The sequence below is a fragment of the Pectinophora gossypiella genome, chromosome 12, assembly GCF_024362695.1.
Source record: "Pectinophora gossypiella chromosome 12, ilPecGoss1.1, whole genome shotgun sequence".
NCBI classification, from domain to species: domain Eukaryota; kingdom Metazoa; phylum Arthropoda; class Insecta; order Lepidoptera; family Gelechiidae; genus Pectinophora; species Pectinophora gossypiella.
The window spans coordinates 12141851-12157272 of NC_065415.1; the positions used below are offsets into that span (position 1 = coordinate 12141851).

General features: G+C 35.5%; 1 long non-coding RNA gene across 1 annotated transcript; it reads left to right on the plus strand.

The window, feature by feature from the left end:
• The first annotated feature begins 12657 nt into the window (after window positions 1-12657).
• On the plus strand, window positions 12658-13493 carry LOC126371401 (uncharacterized). Its single transcript, XR_007567031.1, has 2 exons — window positions 12658-12814; window positions 13293-13493. It is a non-coding gene; the product is annotated as an uncharacterized LOC126371401 (long non-coding RNA).
• The last annotated feature ends 1929 nt before the right edge of the window (window positions 13494-15422 follow it).

Consider the following 15422-nt stretch of genomic DNA (forward strand, 5'->3'; position numbering starts at 1 on the left):
TTCCCTTGGTCTTCTAAGGACCACCACTTCCGTGTGCGATATCATCCCCCACAGTATTTTTCCCAGTCATTTGGTCATTATGTGTATTGAGTCGGTATGCTCATAGAATTTATAAACAGGAGTTGCTAAGCGGTCGCGTTCTCTTCTGTCGCAGTACATTATTTTGGTATATGTTTTAGAGACGGTAATGTTATCTAATGAGTATGCAGCAGTGAGTAGATGTGTGCTGAACGTACGTGTAATACGTTACTTCCCCAAAAATTGTGCTAGAATAAAAATTGTGTAAAACTATCCCAAACATAACTCCCGTCTGAGTAAAAATTGGAAAATGAGGATATTGCACTGTGATGGGCTAAGTGAAAATGAGTGAGTGTGGATGAGAGTTTCAGCGAGAACGTTAAGTAGGTTCGCTTAGAGATTTCCAATATTTGGTCAAACAGGAAAATTGTTTGAGTGCCTTTGCAAAAGCAACCTTTCCTGAGGGCAAAAAAACATGCAACACGGATATAAACAGACCTTAATCCCGAGTGATTACCGATTTTTTTAATTAAAAACCTTTGAGTGGAATTGGTTCGGGTCTTTGTTCAATAAGGGCTATTTATTTGGGTATTTTTTTTTTTTGAACAAATTATTCAGGCTTATTGAACATCGAACGTCGGAAGGGCAATCTATCACAAGGATAGACCCCGGGATGTAAAGAAAGCCTGCCCTGGATAAATGGGTCACAAAATCCTTTGAAAGTCGGACCTTTAAAAATTGGTTTATTTGCTTTTCATGTTTGCAGTTGGGATAAAGTATTTTATCTATCTATCTAGATAAAACTTTTCAGATTTTATATTGTGTCAAGATAAGGGAATACCTACCTATTATTGACCCGCTGTCATCTTATTATAAATAGACAAAAAGCCGCCTTTTGTATTCCTTTTGTGCAATAATGAATTGTGTGTTATAATGTACTCGTATAACAATTTCCAAATAATAATCAAACATCTACAAATCAGGAATAGCAAACAGTTACGGTGTAATGTTACACTACCGGTATCACACTGTAGTATCAATTTCCTACTAATAACTAAATACTGGTTCGTAATTTTATACCGGTATAATAATAACTCTAGCGTAACCTTAACTTTTGACCCGGTTACAAAGTATCTCTATCTTCCTCTCTCTCTACTCAATAATTCATTTTATCGATTTTGGGGATATATTTATGTCGTTTTGACGATTGATGCTAATATGTGAACCCTAATAAGTCATGTCGTTCTGTCAAAACACGAATAAAATCAAGTGGCACGCATGTTAGGGAAAATAAACAAACTTATCTATTTCGAAAAAAATTATGAATATTATAATTTTATTACGATGCGCACGTTAGCCATGCTCATAGTAAACACGAGTATCAGACAGTTTCTAAGTACACACAAGTCAGCCATACTGCCGTCAGTGACGTGGTTCCTTCGATTTGTCTGAGCTCAGTCTCTCGGGGCGAACGGTAATGAATATTAACATCCTGTATACAGTCTGTATTTGAAGTTATGTCCTGGGCTTAATACGGAGTCTGGTAGCTGGGCTATGGAAGTTCGTTAAGTGAAAAATGCTAGGGGTGTTATGGAATTTTACCTTGATAAATTGGCTGAATACACCTACTGTTCTTTTTTAAAACTTGCTCCTATATGATCTCAAATGATTTGAAATGATAGTGTATGTTTTGTATCTTTAACCGCCCGCATTATTAAATTAATTTTATGTATTTTTATTAATATTTATATGTCTACTCTACAACTTCGAATCAAAAGTGATCGAAAGTGTTTTCTTGGCTCTACCCACCTCATTAATTACGGGCATAAGTTTTTATATGTATCATAAGTATGTTTAAATTTAGTTCTTTTTATAAAAACGTGACTCAACTAGGCGATGCGATACACATGATGCCGATTCTGGTAACAGAGCTTAATTTTTATTTTTGTATGACAGCTCAAAACTAGTGCCGTCCTCTACCAACGACGAGTGTAAGACAGGGATAAAGCTAGTTTTAGAACTTTTGCCAGAATTGGCACCTTAAAATATTGAGTCACCACATTATTAGTAATACCTTCCTTATTACGCATACCCACAACCAAAATGAGATTAAAATTGACGCACCCTGCCGCAAGCTACACATAATTATTTAATAACCTTAATTCCCGAGATAATTCGGTACATTATCCTTTATCATCTTAAAGAAAAAATAAACTAATCTTCATTAACATGAAGGTCTTATTAAAGTGTTGAAAGATTTCTTATATTTTGCGACATTATATTGAAATTACCAAGTAATTTGAGGTACGGTCGCTAAAATAATAAAAGGTAATCTATATTTATGAACTCATTATGACCATTAAGACCGTTGATGGCAAGGAAAGAAATGAGTTCGAAGAATTGATTCTGCAACCGAGTTAGATTTTATTTTTATAGGTAACTAAGTACAATTTGAACAAGTTTTTTATTATTATTTATTTTACAGTTTATTGTACAAAGAAGAAGATATAAAAACAATTAAACTAATACAAGACAGACAAACGGTTCAGCTAACAGATACACCGGTGTAACTGGTGGTGGGTGCTGTTTTTATCTTTGTATGTTACTCATCATACTCATTAACAGCCTCCGTGGTCTAGTGGTTAGAGCGTTAGGCTCATGATCTGGAGGTCCGGGTTCGATTCCCGATGGGGACATTGTCGAAATCACTTTGTGAGACTGTCTTTTGTTTGGTAAGGACTTTTCAGGCTTGAATCACCTGATTGTCCGAAAAAGTAAGATGATTCCGTGCTTCGGAGGGCACGTTAAATCGTTGGTCCCGGCTATTAGCCGTATAAACACCTCCACCAACCCGCATTGGAGCAGCGTGGGGAGTATGCTCCATACCCCCTCCGGTTGATTGAGGGGAGGCCTGTGCCTGGCAGTGGGATGTATATAGGCTGTTTACGTATGTGTGTACGTATGTTACTGATACATATGATAGTTGATCATCAGAAGTTATACCAGATATTTATTATTCATCAATTGCCAATGGTTATATACACACATACATCCAAATAGTCCGTTTATACATGAACATGTTTGCTAATGTGATATCCACCGCGGCACAGCGACAGCGCCGCGCGCGGTGGAATTATATCAAGATTCGACCAATAGACGCAGCGAAGGAGCCCATCCATCATATATACCTAGTCTTATGTTGTAGGGGGCATAATTTTTATTCTAATCCTTTATTTTCTAGACAGCAGAACACATATTATGTTTCTTTTACTATTTTCAGCAAAGGGCATACAACATTATTCTTTTTGTCTTCACACAATGTAGGGTGCTTATTCACAGACTCTAGCTGCAATCAAAATGACTAACTGGTCTAAATTGCTTCGTCCGATGATTTATAGAGTGATCCCCTATTCATATTATTAGTGTCGTTGTGTTAATGTTTTGAATTGAAAATAGACTTATGCCCTATCTTTTGTTAGCGTTTGTAGCAGAAGTGGTTGCAAAATTATTTTCGCGTATCTTCATAGGTAACTGTGATGTATGATAATCCTCATCTAACAAAAATAAGTTTGAATGTTCAAATAGGTCACCTACGTACTCTTATAAATCGGTTTTTCTTTTTTTATGTGATCTAAATGTTACATCTTTGATAAGAGTGGAAGAAGCGAAAGTATGTCAGGATTGTAATAAGTGGAATTCTATGGTCTCTGCCGACAGGAAATACGCGTGATCTTATGTATGTATACATGTAGATGTTAGAAAACAGCTTAACGCCTGCATCCCCGAAGGAATAGGCAGAGGTATAGTACAGTCAGAATCAGAATCAGAATCAGAATCATTTATTCAACGTAATTATCATGGATAAACTTGTTGAAGGTCAATGTAACATTTTTGAATTTACGTCATTTCGCAAGGTGTTATGGCTGAAGAGAAGAAATGGCAAGAAACTGCAACAGCAACACATCTTTTAAATCAATGAGGGTACATTACAAGTTATTTAATAACTAGAGGAACACATTCAATACCAGACATTTTTATCATTTAGGTAATCATTAATCTTATAAGTCATATCTTATATAGTCATGAGCAATATAATGTACCCACTTTACGACTCTGGCACACCAACATATTTGACATTTAGTGAGACTTACAGTGCAATTTGTCAAAAAATATCATGTGACATGGTACCATATTGTATGCGTATTGATGCTCGTGACCGTACACCCATTCCACGCCAGCTATGTTTTAGTCATGTGACAGGATCTAGATGTTACTTGGATGTTGTCCACTACTTGGGCCGAAAATAGGCAGCTGTCATTTAATTGTAAAACTTGTGTTTTATTTTTCGCTTGGACAATTTTTTTAGTTTGTGACAACTTTGTCATCGTCGCGAACATTTAATTTACCTGACCAGAAAATCATTAACTCTGAACTTGTAACAAAAAATAGCAAGTCAACGTAGTTATAGGTAGGTATGTTATGCTAATATCTTTGAGTCATAGACTGTCATCTCTGCAGCCACTTCTACACAAGGCAGTAGCATGTTACCTATATAACAAGATAGATAATTGAGTATCACACACAGGTGAGGTTATACCGTATTAATATTCATTACTGGCAGACTTAGACGAGCCCCCGAGCGGCTGCCAGCACAGCTACTTGCTTACTTGCCTGGCGGAGCACGGACTCCTGTTACGAACTTGGTAACAGACAGACGAAATTCAAGTTCGTATTTTTATTTTGACATGAAAGATCTACAATCTTTCACTAATGGCAAAACTACTAAGGATAACTAGGGCCTATAGCGTTAAAGGCTAAATGATGAAAATCGTCGACCACGCCGGCGGGGTCGGTATCGGGGTCTTAAAGTGTTTGTTGTCGCGAACTGATTGGCCGCCTCTATAACTACTTAGATTCGTAATCACCACAAGTTATTACTCGAATAAATCTTATTATTCAGTGTGCTAAGTGCCTATTAGGTAAGGAAAAAGTACATTGTATTTTAACGTAAACATAATATAAACAGCCTACATATGGAAACTACCTAGATGTAGGTTTGTAAATAATATCTTAAATCTCCAAAATGAAAGCTTAAAATGTATTGTACCGTGTTCAGTGTTGCCCTCAACAGTTGTAATAACACATGATATGAGCACGTTGTATAATTTGCAGCTTTTTCTACTCTGGTATTATTACGCGACAGGCGAGATGGAAATTATGTTATTTTTACTCTGCCACTGTTATACATTTGAAAAAATATTGCATTGAAAGTTAAAAAACTAAAGATTTCCGATGAAAATGTGAAGTAAAAAAAAATACGAACAGGACTTACCTACTCAAAGAAGAAACAACAAAGAGATAGGTAATTGACTTTCCTTTTTTAAATCGTAAAATTTTACAAGCCCAATACTCATTGCATCTCAATTATGGCTGTGAAATCCAAATGGGCGGGAAAAAATCCATGGAAGAAATGAAAGGTAAAACAGTTAGGGCCAAGCTTTGGAGGGTATATTGTGACGGCACAAAACTAGGTACCGCTAGGTTGCCAATAGCAACTGCTTTTATTCTCTATATTTATTATGGCACCATGCTTAATTTAATATGTTCTTAATTATATTTTTTTGAGCTAGGATTAAGATTAGGAGGTCAGGATTTTTTAATTTAAATGGGCGCCAACAAGCATTTTGGTTTCTTATTTAGGTATGTCGACTCTTCATATTATAATTATCAACACTATGCTCGATAAGTAACGCTGCAAAGTATTCGATGCCATAGCTGTCGAGTAGGTAGAAGTCGTCTCTATGCCGTTTCTGTAAAAGTGGGTATTTTACATGTTTTGCCTTATTGCCTAAATATTGACATTTTCAATTTTATAATACATTACAGGAATGCCCCGCTATGTCGACCCTTCTCAAGATCCGATGATGCTTAACGACGAAGGCTTGAAGTGGCTGATATCCACAAAATTAATTTATAGTTCACTTTACTTGTTTATCTGCAAGATATGTCGCTCAAATAAATAAATAAATGACTAAGAATTTATTTACATCTTAAAAAACAAAATAATATACAATATGTCAACAGTATAATATGTGTATGTCGTCAGTCTTTACATGAGCCATGTCAGGGGCCTTTGACGGCTCAATAGTAACCCTGACACCAGGGTTGATGAGGTTGGTATTCCACCTCACAACCCACACGATAGAAGAAAAAGGAGATAGTAATTCTGACACCAGAGTTCTTAAGGTCGATCATTGGCCTCACAACCCACACGTGAGAATCAGAATATGAATAAGTACAAATAATATGAAAAGACAGTGACATAAAGTAATAATATTGCACTATTTAGTTCTCTCATTTTAGTTAAGTCATCTTTTACGTAGGTAGTTGACTGCATTTCTTCGAGGCAATGACGTCATAAATCGTCTGAAACAGAAGTATAAGGCCAATGATGACGATGACTGTAACAACGTGCTTGGGGTGATAAGCAAGATAGAATATATGTTAAGTTATTCTTTTCGAACATAAACTGTGACATTTATCGCAAAATAAACCAAGTTTCGGATTTTAAAATTAATTACTTAAGTTTACATGCAGAATATCAAATTTTAAACTAATTACTAGAAGACAACATTATACGCAATTTCCCTAGCTTGCACTAAACCCGTGTCAAGTATGGTACATATCATAAGCTGTTAGCGTAGAAACGTTAAAATGAATTTAATTATGAATTCATTTCTTCATCAATATTCGGCTATAATAAAACATTTTGTAAGGACATAAATGTATCATCAACATTAATTTAAAAGCTACGCACTTGTCGGTAAAGCATTCTCCATTCTTGTCTATTAAAGGCCAATTCTTTCACTTCCTTCTCTTTTATCTGTTCCATGTGCTCTTCTTGGTCTTCCCCTTCCTCCCTTTCCTTGTAGCTTGTTTTTGGTTCTGCTGTAAAAAAAAGATATATTTGTAAAGGTAATTATGTTCTTACCTATGATTCTCTTTATTTCGATCAGAATAATAGTAGGTGGAAGACGTATTGTACCAGAGTGTAATAACAAGGGTCATCATTTATACCCAAAAACACAGATGAAAGATGCACGTGTCTGTTATCTATGAAATTCGAAGTTTGAACTAAGGCAATGCAACGTAGGACAGCGCCATCTTTTTTTTTTTTTGGGGGGGTGCTCTGGAAAGTCCCTCATTAGGTGGGTAATGACGCCAAAATCTTATAACTTAAACAATTTCTGTAATGAGATTTCCTCCATCCCTGTTTGATACACCTGCTATGACCCGCTGTAAAAGTGTAATAACACTAATGGCATTCGCATGTCTTTATTTATTTAGTATCTCATAAAATGCACCATAATTTATAAGGTGTGCTTTGTTTTAATTTTAATGGTTGCCATGACGGCAGGTCTTTGCCCTCTGAGGGTGCGCTGTCAAATGTCAATCAGCATGGTATTGCGGGTTTTTGTATAACTTACCTACCGTAGGTAGGTTCTGAAAGATAAATATCCATTAGTGACTAATCATGACATAATAATAACCATGTATAGTATAGACATCTCATCTCTCGCGAGAGATGACAGCTTCGGGGAAAATCAAAAACGATATTGAAATTGAACAGCAAAGAAAATGTACTGAAGACAAGGCAGCATGGTCTTATGATCTTAGCCTGACCCTCAAATGGGCAAAAGGAAAAAAAAGGGAAGCTTTTTGGCGGGAAACGGGAACGGGACAGTTGCTTTCTTCATTGAATAATCTAAATAATTAATACGAAGTGGTGTTTTGTGGTTAATGATCGCATTAAGTTAGTCGGAAGACATTCGCGAATGTTATTATATTGGAGTATTCAATAAACAAAGTGTATCTGCCTATTTTCGCTTCGTGCCGGGAAGCCGCTTCATAACTCAAAAGTTTATGCGGACTTTTGAGTTAATTCGTTTGGGGTTCGGAGTAGGAGTCTACTTCGAGGGTGGGGGCTTAGGTTTCATCATCATCACCTTTCATCATTTCATTTATCATCAAGGAAAAAAATACGTCAGACATGGCTGTATGGGCATAGTTCCCTTTGCCTTACCCTTCGGGGAAAACCAAAAAAAAAAATAAAAAAAAAAATTGTTTATCAAAATATAGGCTTTTCGGCGGGAAACGGGAACGGGACAGTTGCTTTCTTCATTGAGTAATCTAAATAATTAATACGAAGTGGTGTTTTGTGGTTAATGATCGCATTAAGTTAGTCAGAAGACATTCGCGAGTGTTATTATTATATTGGAGTATTCAATGAACAAAGTGTATCTGCCTATTTTCGCTTCGTGCTGGGAAGCCGCTTCATAGCTCAAAAGTTTATGCGGACTTTTGAGTTAATTCGTTTGGGGTTCGGAGTAGGAGTCTACTCCGAGGGTGGGGGCTTAGGTTTCATCATCATCATTCATCACCTTTCATCATTTCATTAATCATCAAGAAAAAAAATACGTAAGACATGGCTGTATGGGCATAGTTCCCTTTGCCTTACCCTTCGGGGAAAACCAAAACAAAAAAAAAATAATTATCAAAATATAGTGTATTGAAATAATAAAATACTGCTTACCCCATGATCTCCAGTCCGCGTTGCTCTATGATCAAGAATTGGTCAATAATTAGTGTAACTGTTTGGCCCCTCCCGGTCCGCGCCGGAGGTCAGTGTAAAAGTATGGTTTAGCCGCGTTTACTAGTGACGTCACAACTCAATAGTGACCACACAATTGTAATCCATTGAAATTCTTTTGTTTTCACGTCACGGAATAAATTCTCATTTGAATAACTTTTCCTCGCATCTACAAACGGCGGCTTCAATGCTAAACAGAAATTCCTTGCAGGCAACAGGGTGAAAGAACTTTTGATATAATTACAATACCTCTACTTATTATACGAAGTGAAGCTTAAGTAAAGATCAATATGCTGAAACTAGTAAACAGCTACTGCCACGACGGAACCCTTTGTGTCTCGGATTGCGTTATTTAGGCGCCCATTGATATGGAAATTCCTTTAGACTATTAAATTTGCATTCTAATTAAACAAGGTATCTCAACCCGACTCCTGTTCTCTCCCACCTGACTTTTTCTTATGTTTTTAAATGTTCGACTTGAACTTTGCAGTCGTAAAGTGGAAGTTTACCGCTGTTGTTCAGAAAGTTGCGCAAGTTTTTAAACCACAAAACGCTATAACCATTTCGGTAACGCTAAAGTTGGGACGTAGTAAAAATTTTAAACATAGCGTAGAATTTCTTCATTTTTTCAACGTGGGAATACATTGTCGAAATATTGGGAGAGTATTTCAAGTTTGTTTTTTTTTTTCTAATTGCATATGCAACAGTCGATCGGATAGTGCAAATAATTTTATTCTCACTGCCATCCGCGGCGACCCTACGCGTGATAATGCATTATTTATACGACCTAAGACGACCAAAATGAATGCAGATACTAACGAAAAGGAAGGTACGAAACGAGAAGCTTGGAAACTCTATTGGAGAAAGTAACAAATACACCAATTAATATAAAAAAATGAATTAAATATTTATTTGTTTTTATTATATATTTGTATACAATAGAACTGACAAAAGAAACATACAAAGAAAACAGACAGTACTGGTAAGTTTATCTCATAATATTATCTATATTTACTCCATCAGGTCGAAACCTTTAACGCATCGTATTAGTCGGACAAAGTAGTTAATGCCATCTCCGACAAATCTTCAATAAATCACGCCAATAAATATGCGTATAACTCTACAATGGGTAAAAGGCAACTCATTTGACGCGTTCAGATTTAAAGAAAACACGAATTTGAGCATTCACTTGTAACAGAACACCGAGCATTCGCCGTTTTTATATTTGTCGAACTGAACAACGAGCCGAGCCAAGCATAGAGCCAAACATTGCTGTGAACGTTTTCATAAGCAAGAACCTTCGACAGAATGCTCGCTAAAATTTTCTTGTATATTTCTCATATTGTAACATTCGCACAAATACTCTTTAATAGGTATGCACAGATATTCGAGATTAAAACTTCAGGTTCTATGCTGTATGTTCTATGCTTCTATGTTGTTCTGGGAGCAAATAAAAAACATAGAACACGTTCAGCTGCTTGTGTTCCCGGGCATGTCGTAAAAACCGACAGAGGGATTGTGTCCTCTAACATGATGGACTAATGTTATGGGCGATAGGCTGATCCCTTATCACAATAAGGTTCATCATATCCAGCTTACGACATTGTATCAACAGTGGCTGCATGTTGTCTTTGATTACTTGTGGCTCTGCCCACCCCATTAGGGTTAACGGGCGTGAGTTTATGTATGTAGGTATGTAAAACTTCAGGTCAAGGTGTTGACATTGACTTATATTATGCACACAGTATCTACAATACCTACCTTTAAAAGATAAAAATAACTTATTCTAAATGGTCACACATCCCTACTAGTAATAGTTTAACTTTGTCCATCCATTCTGGCGCTGTCATCTCTGCTCTTCTATTACAATGTCCAAACGTATTTCCTTCGTCCACGATCAGATCCTTTTGTCTCAAAGACAAAACGTGCCTCGTGAATAAATAAAATAAATAAAAATCCTATAAATATTGAACAGCAGTATATTTCACACTTACCAGGAGCCCAGCAACTGAGATATATTATGACACAATTTTATTCCAACTGTCGATGTCGGTTTTTGGGGGGCTGTTTTTATGAATCTTTGTTTGTAAACGAACTTCGACAATGCGTTTTTTATTACCGTATTTATTTTACTGGCTAAAGGTAAGCGGTATAAAACAGAAATGACGAGACATCAGTTTTTGTGGCGCTATTGTTCCGTTTTTTATCTGGTAACATGGAGGCAGTGGCAAGAATTTTGCAAACAACGTACTACTGAAGCGGGACATGTGAAAAGGTGTTTGTATTCTACAAGAACGGCGTGGGGAGCTTTTTCATAAAAAAACATACATCCATAGAAAAAACAAATGAACAAGTTGTTAGAAGACAACTTGCAGCCACTTTGGGTGTTTTCAAAGATTATGGTTGGACATAGTTGGTGAATCCAACAGACAACTCCTTATTTTGTTATAACAGACTTGTTGGCGCAGATGATTCTTGATCTAGCCCCTGTACGGTCACGAGCATTAATATGTATACATTTTGATGCCATGTCACATTAACTTTTTTGACAAATTGAACCGCAAGTCTCACTAAATGTCAAAAATGGTAGTGCGACAGGGTTCTAAAGTGGGTACATGACATTGCTTATGACTGTACTTACTTGTTGTCTGCTCCGCAAGACGCATAACTTTAGAAAAATACCTAATGTCACATTAAAACGAAAATTGCGCCTCAATGGGTTTTTCTCTGGGTCAAAGATATATTAGTTATAAAATGCTAATATCTACAAATATAATCCAGTCTAACATAATCCAAAATTAGTCTCATTTTTCTCTTTGACTTATATTCGTAATTTAATTATGATTATTTAATTTTTAATTATTTTTTATTTATTTATTTATTTTTGAATTATGAATTAAGTAACAATAGGTACGACTTGACTATTTTTACTGATGACAGCATTTCCATAGAAATTCACACAGACATTTCGTAAAAAGCATCACATTTGACTAAGTTGTTAAATAGCCCATTTACAACCCGTCATAGTATACATGGCACTATGATCAAATTATAATGACGATGCTTATTGTAAGTTTGTCTGAGATGGCATTAATAATGTAATTAATTTGCCGGAGACACATTACATGATCACTTTATCGACATGTATTTATTTATTTCTACACAATAGGACAGACAAAGGAAACATACATACAAAGGAAACAGACAGTACAGGTAAACCTATACATAAGAATACACTACTACATACAGTCATGAGCAATATCACGTACCCACTTTACAACCCTGTCGCACTATCATGTTTGACATTTAATGAGACTTAAGATTTAATTTTAAAAAAAGTTAATGTGACAAGGTTTCAGAGTGTATACATATTAGTACTCGTGACCGTACACAAAAAAGTGTCTATTTTATTTTAGACTATGATTATTGATGAACTTATTTTTTTTTAGGAACAAATAGGTATGTTGTCAATGACTTCATCAACTTCCCATTCGCTTTGACATCGAAATAGACAACTCAAAATTCCCAAGTGGAAAACCGACGTTCGATCAAACCAGATATTTCTGCTTTATACCGGAAGCCAATAAAAGTATTAGAAAAACGCATGAAAAAGCAAAGGTACGTGAAAGCTAGCCTGTGCGGATTTGTTTAGTTTTCGATCAATATTTCATAGTCACGGGCAGCCGGTCACCACGTAACGTCAGTTCCAGCAACTAGACTAAGGAAACCTGTAGAGTGTTGCGTATTAAATTTATTTGATGAGAATATAGTGTATTTTTAATTAACATAAAGATTGTAAAATAATAATAATAAAAAAGTTTATTTAGGTAAAACCTACCACACACATATAAATTTACAACATTAAAATATACACACATTATAGTATTTTATGCAACAGTTGTATAAGAAGGGTCAAAAAATGCGAGTGGCGTGAGTTGCGATGTGAGCCTTGGCGAACATCGCAATAAGAGACGCCACGTGCATTTTTTGACCTAGTTATACAACGTTGCATACAACACTTTTTCTACGACGACGTAATTTTAAACGAAACACAAAAATTTTCCAATTTATTTTCCAACGCGCGGGAAAATGGCGGCAAATGTATACTTTTTTTATAGTATATCTATGGCACCAAACAAAGTAAAGGTGCCAGTTTCCAGGTCAAAAAAAAAAACAACAACAATGCTTTTTTGGCGACATTATAGTACAGTTACACTTTGTAAACAATGCTTTTATAGGCCATAGAGCGTACACTTTTTCAAAGAGTTTAATTATGTATGTACTTATATTAGACTTTTTGGTTATTTAAATGCCAGATTAAAGTAGAGGAGTAGAAAATAGTATTTTATGCAACAGTTGTATAAGAAGGGTCAAAAAATGCGAGTGGCGTGAGTTGCGATGTGAGCCTTGGCGAACATCGCAATAAGAGACGCCACGAGCATTTTTTGACCTAGTTATACAACGTTGCATACAATACTTTTTCTACGACGACGTAATTTTAAATGAAACAAAAATTATACAAAGAAAAATTTTATTTATAAAAATTATTTTCCAACGCGCGGGAAAATGGCGGCAAATGTATACTTTTTTTTATAGTATATCTATGGCACCAAACAAAGTAAAGGTGCCAGTTTCCAGGTCAAAAAAAAAAAACAACAACAATGCTTTTTTGGCGACATTATAGTACAGTTACACTTTGTAAACAATGCTTTTATAGGCCATAGAGCGTACACTTTTTCAAAGAGTTTAATTATGTATGTACTTATATTAGACTTTTTGGTTATTTAAATGCCAGATTAAAGTAGAGGAGTAGAAAAAAATAATATTTACTTGGAAAACATAAATAAAGTTATAGTGGTACAGTGGTGTATAGTGGTACAGTTTACTTAAGAGTACGGTCACGAGTACTAATATGTATACACTTTGAAACCATGTCACATTAACTTTTTTGACAAATTAAACCGTAAGTCTCATTAAATGCCAAATATGATAGTGCGACAGGGTTGCTCATGACTGTACCCTTACCCAAGATAGAATTATTACTTTAGCCAAGATCGACTAAATTTATGTATGATGCTTGATATTGGTGTAGGTCATAACTAACAATTATTTTATTATGTTAGAAGGATCTACTTGTCTTTCAGGAGGATGATGGACATTTCGGTAGTAATTCACAATATAAGTTGATTTCGTCAATGTACAATATTGTACGAAAAATGTGGTTAATACAAAAAATAAGGAAAATAAACTGGTGATTCTCTTATTTCTTCGCCCGTCTATGATATTAGCTAATCAAAAGCCACTTTAATATAAAACGAAGGACCTCCACAGGTGCCGCTACCCCGAATATGGTGAGCGTATGAATCGTAGATGTATGGTGTGAAACTGCCTGCGCAATAGTGCATGTGAAGCATTAATATATGAATTGGCACACTGTTCCACGCTGCGTTCCATAGAATTTACAGTTCACTGATTTAAAAATATTTTTTAAGCTACGTCACACATATTTTTCATTTTGTCGGTATGAAAGTTCGAATAATGTAGGTTTATTAAATTTACCTACGTGGACATTTCCTGTGCACTATGACTTTCAAGGTGGTTTCTTAGGCAATACGTATTCAAATCAATTGAAACACTTATAAATATAACAACAGAAAAATGATCACCGCGGTCTTAATGCTAAGCTGCGATTTCTTCGAAGCAACCTTAAGGTGAAAGGAATTCATACTGAACCACAGGGGGATTAAAACGGCCACATCGAAGCAATTCATCTAAGAAAGCAATATTGCTATTTGACATTTGCGCATATAAAAGTAAGTGCGCTATGCAAACAAATGTCAAATAGCAATATTGCTTTCTTAGATGAATCGCTTCGATGTGGCCATTTTAACCCCCCAGGACTGTGCCATAGAATAAGGAATAATAGACGGTATAGTGATAGTACAGTACACAAAGTTAAACGTATTCTTTTGAAACCTTCGCATAAGGATTTTTATTTGTCAGTTGTGTGTTTTGCTTTTGGAAGCAAAATGTTAGTTTTACTATACCAACGAATCATCGTCTAAAATATTTAAATATTTTATCTTACCACCTACTTCAACTACTTATTAATTAACCAACTTAACTTTTGCAGTTAAAATTAAACTTTCTATCGTTACGGCTACCTTAAGACTACGCTTTAAGAGCCACTTTATAAAGATATTGTTTATCGTAAATGTAGTTATTGGTAGTTGTTGAATTTTCCGATATTAGCGAGAGTTTGTGCACAACACACACAAAACAACTTAGCACAAACAAGTTAGGGGAATAAGAGGATTAAACTAATAACAGTTCAGCTGATATCTCGCAGAATGTTTCAAAGAAGTTGCCAATTTGCTATTATTCAATTTGGTTGGTTCGGCGAATATAGGTTTGTTTTTATTGTGACAGTGATATTTTTTATTACTTTTCTTAGAACTTAAATTTCTAAAGGTATAAATAAATAGGAATAAATAATGTTATCCATGAAATTAGAAGTTTAAACGAAGAAAAACTTAACAACGCCATCTATCGTGTTTCTGGGGAACGTCGATTGGAATGTCCCTCATTGGAGTAGTGATAGTCAGAGGCACATCCATCCAAAGATGAATAAGTACCCACACCTCACCGAGTTCTGTTAGACCAACGTGATAGTCATATATCAGTCTATGATGGTCGAGTGAATTGTATTAGTGAAAACATCTCTTATGATATGAGCTTATGTTCGTTATATAAT